The 17028-nt window shown below is 42.7% G+C and overlaps 1 protein-coding gene across 1 annotated transcript in view; it reads right to left on the reverse strand.

Moving 5' to 3' along the window:
• Nucleotides 1-17028, reverse strand: part of Myo1d (myosin ID) — a 294625-nt gene that overhangs the window by 61173 nt on the left and 216424 nt on the right. The window lies entirely within an intron of this gene.

Raw genomic sequence — 17028 nt, forward strand, 5'->3', positions numbered from 1 at the left:
TTCTTCTTCTTCTTCTTCTTCTTCTTCTTCTTCTTCTTCTTCTTCTTCTTCTTCTTCTTCTTCTTCTTCCTCTTCCTCCTCCTTCTTCTTCTTTTACACACAGTATTCTGCCTGCATGTATGTCTGCTCATGGGAAGAGGGCACCAGATCTCACTATAGATGGTTATGAGCCACCATGTGGTTGCTGGGAATAGAACTCAGGACCTTTGGAAGAGAAGTCAGTGTTCTTAACCTCTGAGCCATTTCTCCAGCCCCAATTTGGTATTTTTTAATCTTTACCTTTTTGTTAAACATGGTCATAGTAATTGCTTTTATGGCCTTGCTCACTGCTTCTAACAGTAGTTTGGGCCAATCCCTTTGCTGTTTCTTCTCATAACAAGTTATACTTTATTTTTGCAGGCTTAAGACTTTTTGGCTAGATTCATAATGTAAACGTTATGAACTCGGTGCTAGATGATTTAATATTTCATGCATATTTTTTGGACTTTTTATAGATTATGGTTATTTGTGAATAATCTAGTTTTTTGGGTGTTTGTGTTAAGATCTGTCAATAATCTAGTTTTTTTTGGGTGTTTGTGTTAAGATGTGTTAGAGGAGATCACAGCTGTGTTCGGTTTAGGGTCAGTTAGTTTCTGAACTTATGTATGTATGTAATACTCAGTACCTCATTGGTCAGTGCAGGTGTCCCAGTGTCACTGTTGGAACAGGCACCGCCCTTCATTGTCTGAGAGTGCTGGGCATTGGCACTTCTCATCTTCTGAACCTTTTTCCCGTCTTTATATTTGGGTACCTTTCTTTTCTCTCTCTCTCTTTTTTGAGACAGGGTTTCTCTGTGCAGCCTTGGCTGTCTTGGAGTCACAGAGATCCGCCAGCCTCTGCCTCCCTGAGTGCACGCCTGGCTGGGTACTTTCCTTATACTGCTATGCTGGGGGCATTCAGCCCACAACCCAAGAAGAACCTCACAATGCCCCAGAGCTCTTCCTCTGTGCATCTCTTCTTTCTGTCTAGCCACCCTGGTCTCCCCAGCTCTCAGGCTCTGCTACAATCTCCTCCCTGTGCATTGGCCTGGATACTCTCTGAAGGCTTGAAGCTGGAGTAGCTGAATTTTCTGTATTCAGGGATCATTGTCCTTTACTGCCTGATATCTAGCCTTAAAAGCCATTGTTTCACATACTTGCTTTTGGTTGTTTTAGAAAGGAGGGTAAACAGAAATCCTCCTCTACTTACTTCATGCTGGATAACAGCCTGAACTTTAGAGATCTCTTTTAGGAGTATGCATCAACAATGCTCTCTTTGATCAGTTCTCTCAGGCCTGGCTAAAGAAGATGTACTCTGACCTATGTACTTTAAGTTATCTTCTTTCTAGTCCCACAAACCTGTTATGAATTATGCATTTTTCCCTTTGGTAGACCACACTAGATGGAGGAGGTTGGTTTTTGCATTCTCACATAGGAAACAATGTCTGATACGACTGAGACTGAAGAAATCAATATAAATATATACATGTACACAGACATGAATTTTTCCTGTTTCTATGGAGATGTCTAAATAGCACTGATTTGTATGTTACTCTTTAGCATCTAAATGATTTTAAAATGTACAGTTCAGCAGTATTAAGTATATTCATGGCGCTGGAGAGACGGCTCAGTGATTAATAGCACTGGCTGCCTTCCCAGAGAACCTGGGTTTGATTGTCACACCCATATGGTGGCTCACGACTGTAACTCCAGTCCCGGAGGATCCGATGCTCTCCTCTGGTCTTTTCAGCTTACACCTACATTTCCTTCTCCTTATACTCTAGTCAGATTCTTTTCTTTTTCTTTTTTTTTCTTTTTTTTTTTTTTTTAGGACATTCTAACCATCATATCTTATCCCTGAGACCAGGATCTAACACCATGCTTTATTTTCCAAATTTTCCAATGTTTCTGTCTTACCATGAATCAGGCTGATTTTTTTTTTCTCCCACTAAAAAAGTCTTTGTGAACTTACTGGTTAACTAGTTGCTTTGTTTTTGGAAGAAATTATTAGATCTAAAACAATCTCACGACATTTGAGTAATTTTCCTGTGGTTACAAAATGCATGACAATTATATAAAAATTGACATTCTTTCTTTTGGACCTAAGCTTAAGAGAAGAATCAATATAAAGGACATTAAATGCAGGACTGGAGAGATGGCGTAGTGATTAAGAAGACTGGCTGCTGCTCAAGAAACCCCATGTTTGATTCCCAGCATCCACATGGATGATCACAACTGTCTATACTTCTAGTTCTAGGGGATCTGATACCCTCTTCTAACCTCTGAGAGCACCATGCACACACATGGTGCCCAGACATACATGTAAGCAAAACACTAACACACATAAAACAAATACATTTAAAAAATGAAATGCAAGAGAACATTTTTCCTGTCAGTTCTTTTGGTTTCAGACAGTAGAAAGGGAAGTTGGAATAATAATGTGTCAAAGAGAAGCTGAAGCAAAGAATCACTGTTATCTTTTCAAAGAAAGGCCACAGAACTACACAGAAAACCGTGGGACCTATAGAGGATGAGGCCAAGAATCCATCTCATGTGGGGACAACTGAGCCTGTATCAATTTCTAACCATGCCTGCACCATTACTCTATGAAAATTCAGTGAGAAAAGTTGATCTCAAGGAATCACCTGTGCTCTTGTCTCCGAAGCCGTGTGTGACTCAGAGTCACAGGCCCTGGAGTCTTGGGGCCACACATGGCCTCGAGGCTCTCCATTTCCACACATGCACATTACATGCTGTGCCTGAATGCAGAGCTGCTCATTTACTGTGCAGTGGTTTATTGTATTTATTTATTTTAATTCTAGCCCGACAAGATGCTCTGAATCCTGATTCTGTCATCCACAATGTCAGCCATTCTTCTGGGGCTGTGTCCTTGGCAAATTCAGTGAGTAGGCCTTTATTCAAGTTTCTGAAGAGTGTCATGTGGGCCTTTTCCAATTAATTATCACCATGCTTATGCTGACTTTTATAGCTCTTCTCCCCATAAAACTTGAAAATTATGGCTATTTTAGAAATCTGTGGAAAATTTATATTAGGTTCAACAATGTAATAAAAAAATGGTACTTGGGAGGAGAGACCCAGGACCTTGGGCACGCCAGGCAAGTGTTCTGTCACTCATCTATACACCCTACTCTAGATATTTTGAGACAAGGTCCTGCTACATACATTGAAACTTATTATGTGATACGGCCTGACCTCTGTATAACTCATGATCCTCCTGCGTCAGCCTTTCAAGTATATCCTACTATATCCAGCTAATTTAATTAACTTGTCATTTTGGGATCTTTGTTCACACTAGTAAAACCAGGCACCTCTTCAGCTGCCCTCATTATCTGGGCCCGTTGCTTCCACACTGCTGATCAGTTTCTGAAGGTGGAGGTCCAGCTGGACATGTCTCCCTGTGTTCTCTGGATGTGAGTCATCTGGCCTGGACGTCTGAACTAATAAAGCACCCAGCTGTCCTTGTTTTTCCTAGCTGGGCTTTCACATTCCCCTTTGTGCTTGTTCACAAATTTATCTTAGCGGATAAGATGATACCTTTACATGGCACCATTGGCGCTGAGGGGATGTCTTCCCACCCCATTCTACAAGCAACACTGCTTCTTCACTTTTGTTGTCATTTTCCCAAGACTCGTTAGTTTAGGATTTTCTTGGATCTAGGTGACAGAAACCCATTCATAAATGAAAAGACACTTGCCAAATGGCAAATGCATCAAACTTTCAATCTGTTGAATGACCAGTTTGCCAAATTTACCAAATTTGCATACTTATCAAAGTGGTTTCTGTTTGGTGCATTGTCAGAGCTAGGCTTTGAATACCGTGTTTCTGGGCCTTCAGACTCTTACTCCCTTTCAGCTCATTTTTTTCTTGGTCTCTTACTCCTGCCACCCCTCTGGTTCCCTCCCCAGTGTACTTGGCAGCTGGCATACACATTCTTCTCTTTCTCTCCTTGTCACCTCTGTTTTGGCTACTTCCAGTTGGAGCATCAAGGCCTGGAATAGGCTGTTTTAAACTACTGAGCTCGGTTGTCTGCTCTTTGATCAGTGGCCCCTGGCGATGCAGCCTTACCAGGCCACAGAGGAAGAGGATCCAGGCAGTCCTGATGAGACTTGACAAGCTATGGGCAGATGGCAAAGGAGAACTCCCCCTTTCAGTGGACTAGGGGAAGTGGATAGGGGGGAAGAGGGAGGGAGGGTAGGACTGGGAGGAGTTGAGGGAGGGAGCTTTAATCAGGATATATAATGAATAAATTGTGAAAAATAAAATAAAATAAAAAGAATACATGAGAACTGGTCACTTAGAACTCTGTAGAAATATCCTAGCTGGGTACGGTGGCACATGCCTTTAACTCCAGCACTGGGGAAGGAAGCGGCAGGTAGATCTCTGTGAGTTCAAGGCCAGCCTGCTGTACATATGGAGTTCCAGGACAACCAGGACAAATCCTATCTTGAAAACCCAATAAAACAAACAAATAAAAAAATTCCAAAGCTATTAATTGTCACTTTATCAAATTAAACAGTTGCAAACCTGCCAAAAGAGATGCTTTTTGGTAAATAGGTAAATTTAGTAAATAAGTTAGATGAAATATTTATCTGGCAGATGTGATAAATACCAAATATTAAATAGGTAATGACTAAAAATATTTTAAAATTCAGCTGAACTAAACATTCCATAGTGAATGTGAACACCTGTGGACTTTCCCTACTGTTTTGTAGTTTCAAATCTAGTTTAGAAAGCATGAAGTGCCAGTTTCTAGGCTGGGGATCTGCACGACCTAGAATGTAGGTCAATGCTTTTGGTAAACATACCCCAGTGTCTACCACTGCTCTTTGGATAAGGCTAGGTGGCTTCTGTGCCTTGAAATCATGACACCTGTATGGAACCATTTCCTAGAAGGATGTCCTTCCCTGGCCATTCTAAATAAATTACAGACACAAATCTGCACATAAAATACTTTTCTGATATAATTCCTTAAAAGGCTAAATTAAGTAAAAAGTCTAGTTCTTTCCAAATTGAACATTCCTTAAAATGCTGTTAAGGTGAAAATAAGTATGAATTTAACCTTTGTCAGTTTTCCAGTATACAGTACATTGTCAACTGTGTGTAGTTCATTGGTAAACTGTGTTTTTGACAAACAGCCCCACTTCAGATTTTACAAGCTCTTAAATCAAGTACAACATTCACTCTGAAGACTGCAACATGGCCTTCCCCTTCCCCACTCACAGCGTGTGTACGTTAACCTGGGCTCAGGGAGTCAGGTCCAGCTTCACTTCAGGTTTCTGCCTCTGTTGTCTCCTGTGCTGGCTGTTGCTCCCTCTCAGAGAGCTGTTCTGTATGTTTGGAAGCACGCTCAGCTACAGCATTATGCTTCTGCCTTAGGCATGCCCTAAGCCATGACCTAGACATCTTCTCTGACCTAAAGGCCCCAAGGACGCGACAAGTAAGTAGTTCAGCTTGGGTCAGGTGTCATCCCTGTAGTATTCAGCCTATCTTAAGGATTAGGCAAGGCAAGAATGTGGAGCCATTGGTAGAGTCACACAGATGTATCACGGGGAAAGTTCTAGAAGAAAGCATTGCTGGACAGACCAAAAGTCAAACACTCCCACCCTCAAGCTTTCCCTGCCCTATAATTAATATTTCACTCTATGGGTGGGTGGAAGGAGGGGTGTTGTCTTTTATTCTTAAAGATGGCTATAGGGTTTGCTGAAGGTCTTCACCTTCTTGCTGGTCCTGAAGGCAAACATCTAAGTCTTTTCATTTTTTGGAATTTTTACTGCTAATACCTAAAGCTATATAGGGCTAGTTAACATAGTGGACAGCAGAGAAGGTTCAAAGGTGAGGGTATTTTATTACGCTGCCATCACTGTGTGACTTTCTGGTTTTAATACTGAGGGGTCATCTGTCTTTCCAGCCTCTACTCATGCTAGTGTTTTATGGGGTGATTCTTCCTTTTTTATTTCTGGGCGTGTACACACACACACACACACACACACACACACACACACACACACACAAATACACACACACATTTACACACACCAACTAGTGTTCTAGTGTTCTCTAAGTTTCCACTTTCCTTATGTGGAAAGCACTTTGATTTTCAAGTAGCGCATTGGGATATCTGTGTCATTAGGCTTTCTCTCGTGTTCAGTACATATGAATTAAAGATGTGCTTATTTTTATTTTATGTGCATGGGTGTTTTGTTTGTATGTATGTCTGTGTACCACATGTGTGTAGTGACTACAGAGACCAGCGGACAATGTCTGATCCCTTGGAACTAGAGCTACAGTTGGTTGTTAGCCACCATGTGCATGCTGGGAATTTAACCCAGGTCCCCTGTAAGAGCAACAAATACTCTTAACTGCTGATCCTTCAGCCTCCTTCAGGTCTCCCCATTATTTATACGAGAAGGTTGAAAAGCATAGATAGAAGACTTTATAAGCGTTGTCTCGTTTTTTCCATTCTTAGTTCTTTGATTCCTTCCAATCACCAGGTCTCCAAATGTACTAAGATATTAACCTCCACTAAGGCTTTTCATTCTGCTTCCTTCTCTGGGGGGAAATCGTAACCCACCTGCAGCTGGCCATGTCCCTGAAGTATTTCTCATGAGATCAAGAGCTGTTTTAAAAAGTGGACTTAAGTAGTCCATCTTTATGGCCCCCTACTCTCACAGCCCAGTGTCTAGGGGTGGGTGTTCTGTACAGGCCTGCTGAGTGATGGAGTGAAAATGGAACGGTGTTTGCTGCAGATAAGACACTTGGTTACGTGGGTTACGGTTACATAAGACCCGATCCCAACATAGCTCATAGGACCTGAAATAAACACGTTAAGAAAGCTTTTACAAATCCCATTAGAGTTATAGCGGACATTCATGTCAGAAAAAAAAAATCAAACAGCACAAACCAAGGTATTATCCACTAATTATCTGGTGGATTTGGGAATACCTCAGTATCTCCATTTTGACCTACATTGTAAAGTTCGGTGCTATGGTTTTTCAAAAACTAAATATGACTATTCTAACTGTACATTACCTACCTGTGGAGAGGCTGAAAAGATGTACTTTGGGATTTATTCTTTCAACATGAAAGGCAATGATGGACACGTCACAAAGCAAATAAATAGCTTTGATCTGCACAAAAATGCTCTTAGAAAGCCTCCATCATAAAGACAGGCACAAAGGAGGAAGCCTGTGTACCCTGCACCCTAGAGGGAGCTCTCTTTCAGAAGGTGGTGGCACAGGGTCCACAGGCAGAGTACAGAGGGAGAGAAGCAGAGCTGGCACGGTGTTCCCAAGAGACGGCCTGAACTCCTGTTTGATTTGGGCCCTGGCTTAGTCACACAGAAAACCTTTAAAAGTTCTCTCTGTGCTCTCGTTACCACAGATGGCTCTGAACATATGTATAAATAGCTTGAGTTTGTTATGTGAAAGCCTGCTATTTGCACATGGAGCTTCCTATCTGGGAAAGTCGGGGGGGGGGGGGGGGCACTGCAAATTTCTTTGAGTAACTAAAAACCATTGCTTAGGATGACTGACACTATCCTTCCGGGACAGGCAGATGTCACGGACAGCCTGGTGTGTGTGCTTCCTCTGCCTAATAGCATTTCTAATCTGTTATCCTCTACCCCCTTTTCCTCTAAACCTTCCCCTGGCCTCTCTTTACAGCAGATTAGGGGATATTTACTTTGTATTTTACTTGAAAATTACTTTTAAAACTTGAGATTTAGTGGTTTCATTAAAACAAACAAACAAGGAAACTATTTTTGGTTGGGCGTGGTGTCACACACCTTTAATCTTGGCATTTGGGAGGCAGAGGAAGAAGGATCTCTGTGTGTCTGAGGCCAGCCTGGTCTACAGAGCAAGTTCTACCACAACCAGGGCAACACAGAAAGACCAGACCAAACCAAACCAAACTAACCAACCCAACACAAACAAAACAACAACCACCCCCCAAACAACTGCTTTTGTTAACAGTGGCTTCAGCAAATTTGCCATGTTGAAATCTGATGTGCTCAGCTGGATCCCTTTCTGTCAGCTATGACACCAACATCTCACACACTTTGTTGTATGCAGAGATTTAGATTCCTGGTGATGATTTAGCAGCCTGTGCTGGGACCTACAATGTGCCTTTTAAGCAAGTACCCAGTGCAGAGGACTTTAGGGAGCCCCTTGACACACAGAGGAAGCTTGTCCTTACTTTCTCATAATGGATGCATGCTGTTTAACTGCATGGAAATACCATAATTTATTTAACCATGTTTATCTAGATGGACTTTCATATAGCTTCAATATTCTCATAGTGCTATATCATTTTGTCTTTCCCGACTAGGCTCATTTTTACTTTGTGTGTATCTGTGTGGAATATGTAGTGTAGGTATGGGTATGCAGGTAAGCTTGCCTGTATGCACACATTCTGAGGCTAGAGATTGAGGTCAGGTTTGTCTTCTGCTGTTTCCCACCTTGTTCTCTGAGACAGGACCTCTCAACGAACCTGGAGCTTGCTAGCTGGCCAGCAAGTCAGGGGGATCTGCCCATCTCCATCCTGCAGCATGTGCTTCAGAGCTTGCTTTGGCGGGGATCAGAAGCCAGGTCCTCATGCTTGCACAGCAGGCACTTTATCTAGTAAGCCATCTCCCTGGTTCACTTGTGCTTTCCGTAGGGAAGAACAGCTTTGCATACTTCACCTCCAAGAACTCCTACCTGGATATACCTCATCCTCTCCCAAAAGTGATCCCTCCTGCCTTGGAGATTATGATATTTTGAGAAACACCCACTTCTCTGGTCAGAGTGACTGCCATTGGATAGGTGTCCTACCCATGCCATGACAATCTCAGTGCTCTGGCTACTGGGATGGTGGGACCTGGGATTCCTGGACAACAGTCCCTAGATTATGCCTGTTCTACATTTCCAGTCATATGGAAGGAGCTACTTGGGGACAGTGATGATGGTAAAAAGATGACAGACAGAGGTTGTGACAGGCTTTGAACTCCTGATCACAGCTGTCCCTTCGTGGAGGGATGCCAGGAGGGGAGATGCTTCCTGAGGTGTCTGACTACTAAGCACAAATGACAACTTGGTTGGGCATATAAATGCTGAGTCCTCACCATTCCCTCTCAAAAGACCTAAGATATCATTCCAGGTTATTGGAATATTTACTGCTGCCCTGAAAGCAATCCTATTTTCTGTCCTCTGTAGGTGAATCTCTCCTCTCCTCATTCCTAGGTTGTACACACACACACACACACACACACACACACACACACACACACACACCATTATGGTAACACACAGCCATTCGCTAGATCTCCACATAAAATACTTGCAGTATAGAAAAGTTTTCTTTTTAGAGTTTTAAATGACCATGTTTTACAGAACATGATACCTTCCTGTAAGATATTTTCTTTCATATATTGCTAAAATGTTGCCTGTTATAGCTATGGTAACCTGCCAATTATAAGTCCCATCTAGATTTCAGAGATGTTAAAATTAAATACATATAGTTAAATCCATGAGAATCCAGAATCACTTTTGCTCTGTAATGTCTTTTTCAAGTACACCTGTCATTTGAATTCAAGGCTTTTGTTCTCAGCCCTCTCTGACATTTTCTAAAGCATTACTTTTGGGGCTGGAGAGATGGCTCAGTGGTTAAAGCACTTGCTGCTATCGTGGGGGGACTCAAGGTTTGTTCCTCACATTTACATCAGGTGGCTCAGAGTTGCCTGTAAACTCTCGCTCCAGGGCATTTGATGCCTCTGGCCTCCCCTGGCACCTGCAAACTCCCCCCCGCCCCCCATACCACATAATTAGAAAAAACATAAGTAATTGTTCTCTCTGGTATACTGCCGTATTGTTTTTCAAATCTATTATCTACAACATCAACTGCTGTTTTCATACTTTAACACCAACTTAATGTCTTGAAATCTTCTTTGGCTTCACTTGAACACCTGAACATTTTTAGCTGTTTCTCAGCTAGTGCTTTCATGCATCTCCAAATGTCTTATATTTTCTCGAAGCAGATAGTTTCTATAATATGAGTTTCCTGTTATAATTTTTTCAGAAATAGGCTTTTCTTTTGGTTCTTATTTGCATCTTTCCTGCTGTTACTATCTATCATTATAGGCTCCACAACTAGGAAGACATCTTCAGTCCTGGAGTCCTCACATGAAAGGGGGCACATGGAACCTTTTGGGTTCTTCCTCCCAGTCCACCTGTTTGTAGTTAGGATCTTCGGCTCAGCTTTCACGCTGGGGAGCTGGCTCATGTGCACAGCCGCCAGTTGTGGCTTCCACGTCTTTTACTTATTAAGAAACTGCTGATCTGAGCAGGAATCTCTACATCCTGCTTCCTTGTCAGCTCACTGACAAGGAGAGTCTGAAATTATTTCTAGTTGTTTAGCTGTTAAAGAAAAGTGAACAAGAAGCTGCAACCCTCAGCACATTGCATACCATGGCTCTTCCAGCCCATAAACTTTTTAGCTGCTGACTTTATATCCTGAAATACCTAATCACTTGGTCTCCGGATACCTTGCATTACTTAGAGCATTACTATGCCTGGTACAAGGAAAGAGGTATTCACAAAGGGAAGGGCACTGTAATAGGATTCTTCCTGTCTTTCACACAGGAAGAAGGCTGGGGGACCATCTTCTGGTAGGGCCAGAGGCATCCTGCTGCCAGCTGGCCCTCATCCATGCAGTTAACTACTTAAAGCATTCAACTAGTATTGACAGAGGACCTTCCACATGCCAGGCTCTGCTTAAAACCTGGGGACTGCTGTAAGAGGAGAGACAAAGCCTCTGTTCCATGGACTCACATGTCAGCCAGAGTATGTGCAATAAACACACAAAGGGAAGGTGTGCTGAGTCATGCAGATGAAAGTGTGTACGTTCGAGGAGAACTCAAGCAACACAGGGAGAAGACGGTGGGGTTGCGGAAGGGCTGCTCCCTACACAGCAGTTAGGGAAGGCCTGTGGGGTAACCAGCAGGGGAGGGGGAGGCCATCTCTGTCACTGGGTCAATGTTTGATGAGTAGTTTCAGTTTATACACCAAGGAAAGTTTCACTTTTTCCCAGTGTCCATGGCCATCCCTACTTGCTACATGGCAAGACCCTGAGTGGGGGAGGAGAGGAAGTACTCATATACTCCACTGAAACAGGTCAAAATTAATGAACAAAAAACTAGGCACAGTGATTTTCAGGAGAGCTAGAGCTACATAGTGAGACCCTGTCTCAAAAAAAATCAAAGAACAAATCCTCTATGACTGGTAATCTGGTTATTTTCAACTGTGTTTATTCTGCTTTTTATTATTATTCTGTTGTTTATTCTTTTTAGCTGAGATATAAATTACACTGCTGGGCACCCAGGCACTTGGGGGAAGCGGTTTAGAAATGCCTGTCAAGGGTCATGAAAGTGTTTCCCAAGGACTAGGGAGGCACAGGGAATAGCTTGAAGGGGATGGGCGGGGAAGAGGAAGTGGATGGAGTGAGGGTCAGGAGCTGAGACCCCAGATGTGACTTTTCTTCTCTTTCTTCCTCCACCATGGTCAGAAGGCTGCTTCTCTCCTGACCATTCACCTATCCTACCTGGGAAGTGACAGTCTGCTTACAGTTCTGATGGACTGTTAAAGGGAGGGAGGGAGAGAGAGAGAGAGAGAGAGAGAGAGAGAGGAAGAGAGAGAGAGAACACCTGAGAAGCAGGTCAAATGTTCAGATAAATTCAGCAACAGTGTCCCTTTATTAAAGCAGATATTACAGATACTGCTTGTGAGAAGTAAGGCAGCAGATGGCACTAACTTCTGCTTTCACCGTAGACACAGAACAGGAAAAAGGAAATTTCCATGCTGGAGATTGGGGCTATACTGAGGTTTCCAGCATTCCAACAGGCAAATGCCTAGACAGCTGCTTAGGGCAGATGGGTCCTTTGACAGCTTAATATTGTAGTTTTTGGTGACTTCTTTGTTAGGAAGGCCAACATGACACCATCTGTTTACTGATGAGCAGAATCCTAACTACTGGCAGGTAGTTACTGCTGAGTGAAATGCACACTAAGAGGCAGGTTCACCATTTCTAATGCCTGTGAGCAGACTGGTGTGGCTGACCTTGCCTCTGCAGCCTCCCATGTCCCTGTTAGTTGGGAGACTGGAACAGCATTAATGCTAAAAGGATCAAGATACAGAAATATCACAAAACACACCACTTGCTTAGAGAGTTCTTTTGTTCTACACTTCTAATCAGGAAAAGAAACATATGAAGGGATTCAGAGCCATGTATATAAAATACTAAAAACATGCTGCCATCTATACAAGTGAAACAGTTTGATAACATATTTACTGCAAAAGATTGACAGTGAGCAAGCAGCCTCCATGCCACTTTTCTCCCAGGGTTGACGTGTTCCTTCTCCAGAGGCAGTTGCCTATTTCCTGCACAGCTTTCTGGATAGTTATGTGTGTCTATGTCTACCTGTACCTGTAACTGTATGTTGTCTTAGTAGGAAAAAGTCAAGATGCATGAAGCATATCACCACAAGTTAAGACAAAGACACTGCAACAAAAGGCATCTATAACACAAGTATTGAGGAGGAGTAGGAGGAAGAAGAGGAGGAAGAGGAGGAGGAGGAGAAGGAGGAAGGGGATGGGTGCCTCACATACTGGAATAATAGGCATGAGGCACCATGTCCAGCTTCCAATTGTCTCTATAAGGAGATATCTGTGTCCACACAAATGGCAGCTGGCCACACATATCATGCTACACCTACTTTAGAAATGGCTTTGTGTCAGCAGGGAGTGTTCTTGCTGTCCTCTTGGTTTTTATGTGAAAACAAAGGCACTAGGAAGTACTTCGGGAGGCAAACCTGATGACTTCACTGGCATATCCCAAACACATCTGACTGTAGACAGCTCTCATCTGTGGAGTATAGCTTGGACTAGCTGGCACGGTTTTGTCAGATGTTTCTGGGTGGCATCTCTTCTAATGGTTTTTTGTTTTGTTTTGTTTTATTCTTTTTGAGATAGGGTTTCTCTGTGTAGCCTTGGCTATACTGGACTTATTTTGTAGACCAGGCTGGCCTTGAACTCACAGAGATCCGCCTGCCTCTGCTTCCCTGAGTGCTGGGATCACAGGTGTGGGCCACTGCACCTGGCTGTTCTGATGATTTATCCTTGAGTCACACTGGTTTCTATTAAATAACCTTCTTTTGGTGCATGTATGTATGCTGGGACCTGAGGTCCTGTGCTTGCTGGGCATGTGCCTTTCTACTGAACTATATCCTTAGCTCTGAATAATCTGAGTGATGCCTTTTGGAAAATACTTTATTAAAGACTGTCCTCTGGGTGGGGTGTGTAGCTTCGTGGGAAAGCCTGTGCTTAGCACACATAAACCCCACCTATCCCCAGGTTCACTCACTCCTTCAGATGCTTCAGAATGTATAAGCCACAGGTGGTACATGCTCAGGGAGGCAGGAATAGCAGGGACAGGTTGATTGAGCAGTGTGGGAGGTGAAAGAAAAAGGCTTATCTACTGAGCTGTAGTTAGTTCGAAGAATCCCATGGAAGGAAGTGCCAGTAACTGTATGTCTTCAGCTCCCCCAGGAAGATGGTGATGAAGATAAATTTACTGAACGACATGGCCCGTGTATTATGCCTTCTGTCTCAAGTTAACCCATAAATGTTTGAAATAATGGGTTGCGTATTCTTGCCATTTGTATGCCTGGTAATCTTTGGGTGTCAGACATTGTAAATTCTTCCTTACTGGCTGTGAAATTTGTGTTGTTATAAATACCTATGAGATTTGCCCCAGGATACAGTCTATGGAAGCAGGTGGGCTTAGCTTTGAAGATTACTAGAAAGTATTTGCTACAGAAGCACTGTTCCCAGGGCCAATTATAGTTTCTCCTCCTGAGGCTTGATCTTCCCAAGTCCTCACACAAATGCCTGTGAATGTGGGGATGCCCAATATGCCTTGACAGGACCTTTGTTGTCCCTGATACTCACCTGGGTACCATTCCCTCGATGTGGGGTTCCCCTCATCACACACTTGCTCTTTGGGAGTGCTTAAAGGGGTCTTAGGAGATCTCTAGGGATCTCTGGATGCTTCTTCTTTCTGGCACTTTGACGTTCAGATTTGCTGGCCTAGTCTCCTCAGGCTACCCATAGCCTCAGGGAGAACACTGTGTTCTACCTCCATCCCCTGTGCTGGCCTGGTGGCTCTGCCTAGTAGGGCTTATTTTCACCTCTCGGCAAGTGCTGCTCGTCTTTGCTTGATGTCCTAAGTCTTGAAATGCCCCCCCCCCATTCTAAGTTATTTTTTCATTGTTGTTTAAAGGTAGTAGTGTAAAGATCTAATCCCTGTCACTCCACTTTGGCCCCCTTTCTTCCTTCCTTCCTTCCTTCCTTCCTTCCTTCCTTCCTTCCTTCCTTCCTTCCTTCCTTGAGACAGGGTCTCTGTGTAGTTCTGGCTTGTCAGGAACTTGCTATGATCACTAGGCTGGCCTTGAATTCATAGACATCTACCTGACTCTGCCTCCTGGGTGCTTGAATATAATAAAAATATAATAAATATAATATAATAAATATACCATACTATACTATACTATACTATACTATACTATACTATACTATACTATAAATATGCTTGGCTCTCTCAAACTCTTATCCTCCTGTCTCTGTGTTGTGAGTGCCAAGATGACAGGAATGTACCACCACAGCCAGCCTTTTCTGCTTTTTATTTACATGTAAAGCTTATTCCTATATTCCTCCCTTTCTCTATTTGCCTTTGCTTATTTTCTTTGCATAATTCTCTTGCTATCTCCTAGCTACTTGCTAAAGAGTAGCCCTTGGGGCAAGGAGTTACCCAGCTAAATTGTGCTGTGGTTTCAATTTAGGTTAGGGCCTCACATCAGCCTCTGCCATGTCCTCTGCACACGCCATCCTTTCTTCAGCTTGTATGCTCTTTGTCACTGGGGTCAGTAGGACTTAGAAGAAACTGCCTTAGGCTACAGGCCTGCTGGGTGGTGGCCATGTGGCCACTTCTGTTCAGCTGGCTCTGATCTGCAGCTATCAGTCTGTTTTTTTATTTTTCCCCTTTGCCCATTCCTGTGCTTCCTCATTTTGGGTGTTAACCATTATTGGTAAGTACTGCCTTTTATGAGATAGCACTGTTGTCTTCTGTTGGAAGTACCTCTGCTTTCTGTGCAGAGGTGAGCATATAGGTAGAGTGGAGCTTTCAAATGGACTTGCCTCCTTGTCTTCCAAGGTTACAGCCTTTCTGGCCTATGGGCTTACATGTTGTGTAGTTTTGAGCTGCTTTCCCTCTGACTTCTGACTATAGAACTTCTCTGAACATGCTTAGGAAAAATCTAGAAAACAGAGTTGTTGAGAAGCCAACCCCTTTCCCCTCTGGGTTTCCATCATTAACACAGGGACAAATAAGATAACATGTAACATCACTATGCTCATAAAACATACTGAACTGTGATGATCTCACCAATGAGAAGAGACTAGACAATAAAGGACAATGACCAGAAAGATGAAACAAAATTAACTTTTCCTCATCAAGTAAGTACCAGGTTGATGATTATAACTCTAAGCTGAAATTTCAAGCTGGCTCTTTTGGTTTTAGGAAAGGAAGATTAATACCTTACTGGTAATTGATCTCCAAGTTCATAAGACAGAAAAACAAGGGATAAACTGGAAAAAAAATTTATCATCTTGTCAACTTTCTTCTCTTATATCTAGGAATTTTGAAGAAACAGCAAATTCTCTTTTATGTTAGAAGAAGGAGGCACACACCTAGGAACAATCTGCATGTTAGAAGAGAATCACAGATGGGTTCCAGCTCTGTCATGGGAGAAGACCTTTAAGGCCAGTTGGAATTTACTAAACAAGAACTCACACTGAAACAGGAATACTTCAGTTCCTCAGGCAAAACCAACTGTATTCATTACCACAAGTCTTCAAGTAAGAGACAAGCTATGATTCCCTCTATTGTCCATATTTTGTCATGTGTAAACGTTTACAGGAAGACAAGCCTGTTTGTGTGAGTTAGGGACATTTACTGCACAGACTTCCACAATAACCTTTCATTCTAAACTCTTTTGTATGCTTCTTAGCTTTACAGTTGCTTGGCAGATGCAGGGAATCCATCTGGGCCACCAGCCTCCTGGATGGTGCCACCCACACTCAGGGCCAGGACCTTCCTGTTCAGCTACTGACACACAAGTTAACTGCCTCTGCGAATGCTCACAGACAACCAGCAGCGTGCTTTACTGAAGTCTTAGGCATCTCTCAGCCCACTCAAGCTGACAATATGGATGGACCATCACAAAGTCTTCACACACATACACATACACACTTGGTTTTTTGAGATAGGATTTTTCTGTGTAGCCCTTAGAACTTGTTCTGTAAACCAGGCTGGCCTTGAACTCAGAGATATACCTGCCTCTGACTCCAAGTGCTGGGATTAAAGGAGTGTCAACACTGCTAGGCATATATATATATATAATAATTATATATATATATATATATTTATTTATTTATCAATTCCATATATCTTTTTTTTCTGCCAGATGACCACTAAACATAATTTATAAGATGTATAAAGAGCCATTTTGATTTAGAATGCAAAGTTAAATAACAAAGAATAGTGTACTCAGGACCAGGGGCAGGTGGATCTCTGTGAGTTTGAAGTCATCCTGGTCTACACAGAGATCCTGTCCTAAACAAAACAAGACTGCTTACATTACACTACATATACTTAACCAGAAAAAATAAAGACAGTAGAACTTAAGCTTTTCTGAGAATGTGGGAATGTCTTACGGGAAGGAAAGAAACTGTCACCTGTACCATTTGCCAACACTAATTTTGTGGTGTGTGTGTGATCTTGCTCTCACACCAAGATAAGGTGGGGTTTGGGGGAAGACAGAACGCCACAATGAGAACATAAACTTAGGAGAGGGTACTGCCCCAGTCACTCCGTGGCCACTTACAACAAAGAAAGCTCCATC

Source organism: Psammomys obesus, unplaced genomic scaffold (genome assembly GCF_907164565.1).
Source record: "Psammomys obesus unplaced genomic scaffold, mPsaObe1.curated_primary_1811, whole genome shotgun sequence".
In the NCBI taxonomy this organism is placed as follows: Eukaryota; Metazoa; Chordata; class Mammalia; order Rodentia; family Muridae; genus Psammomys; species Psammomys obesus.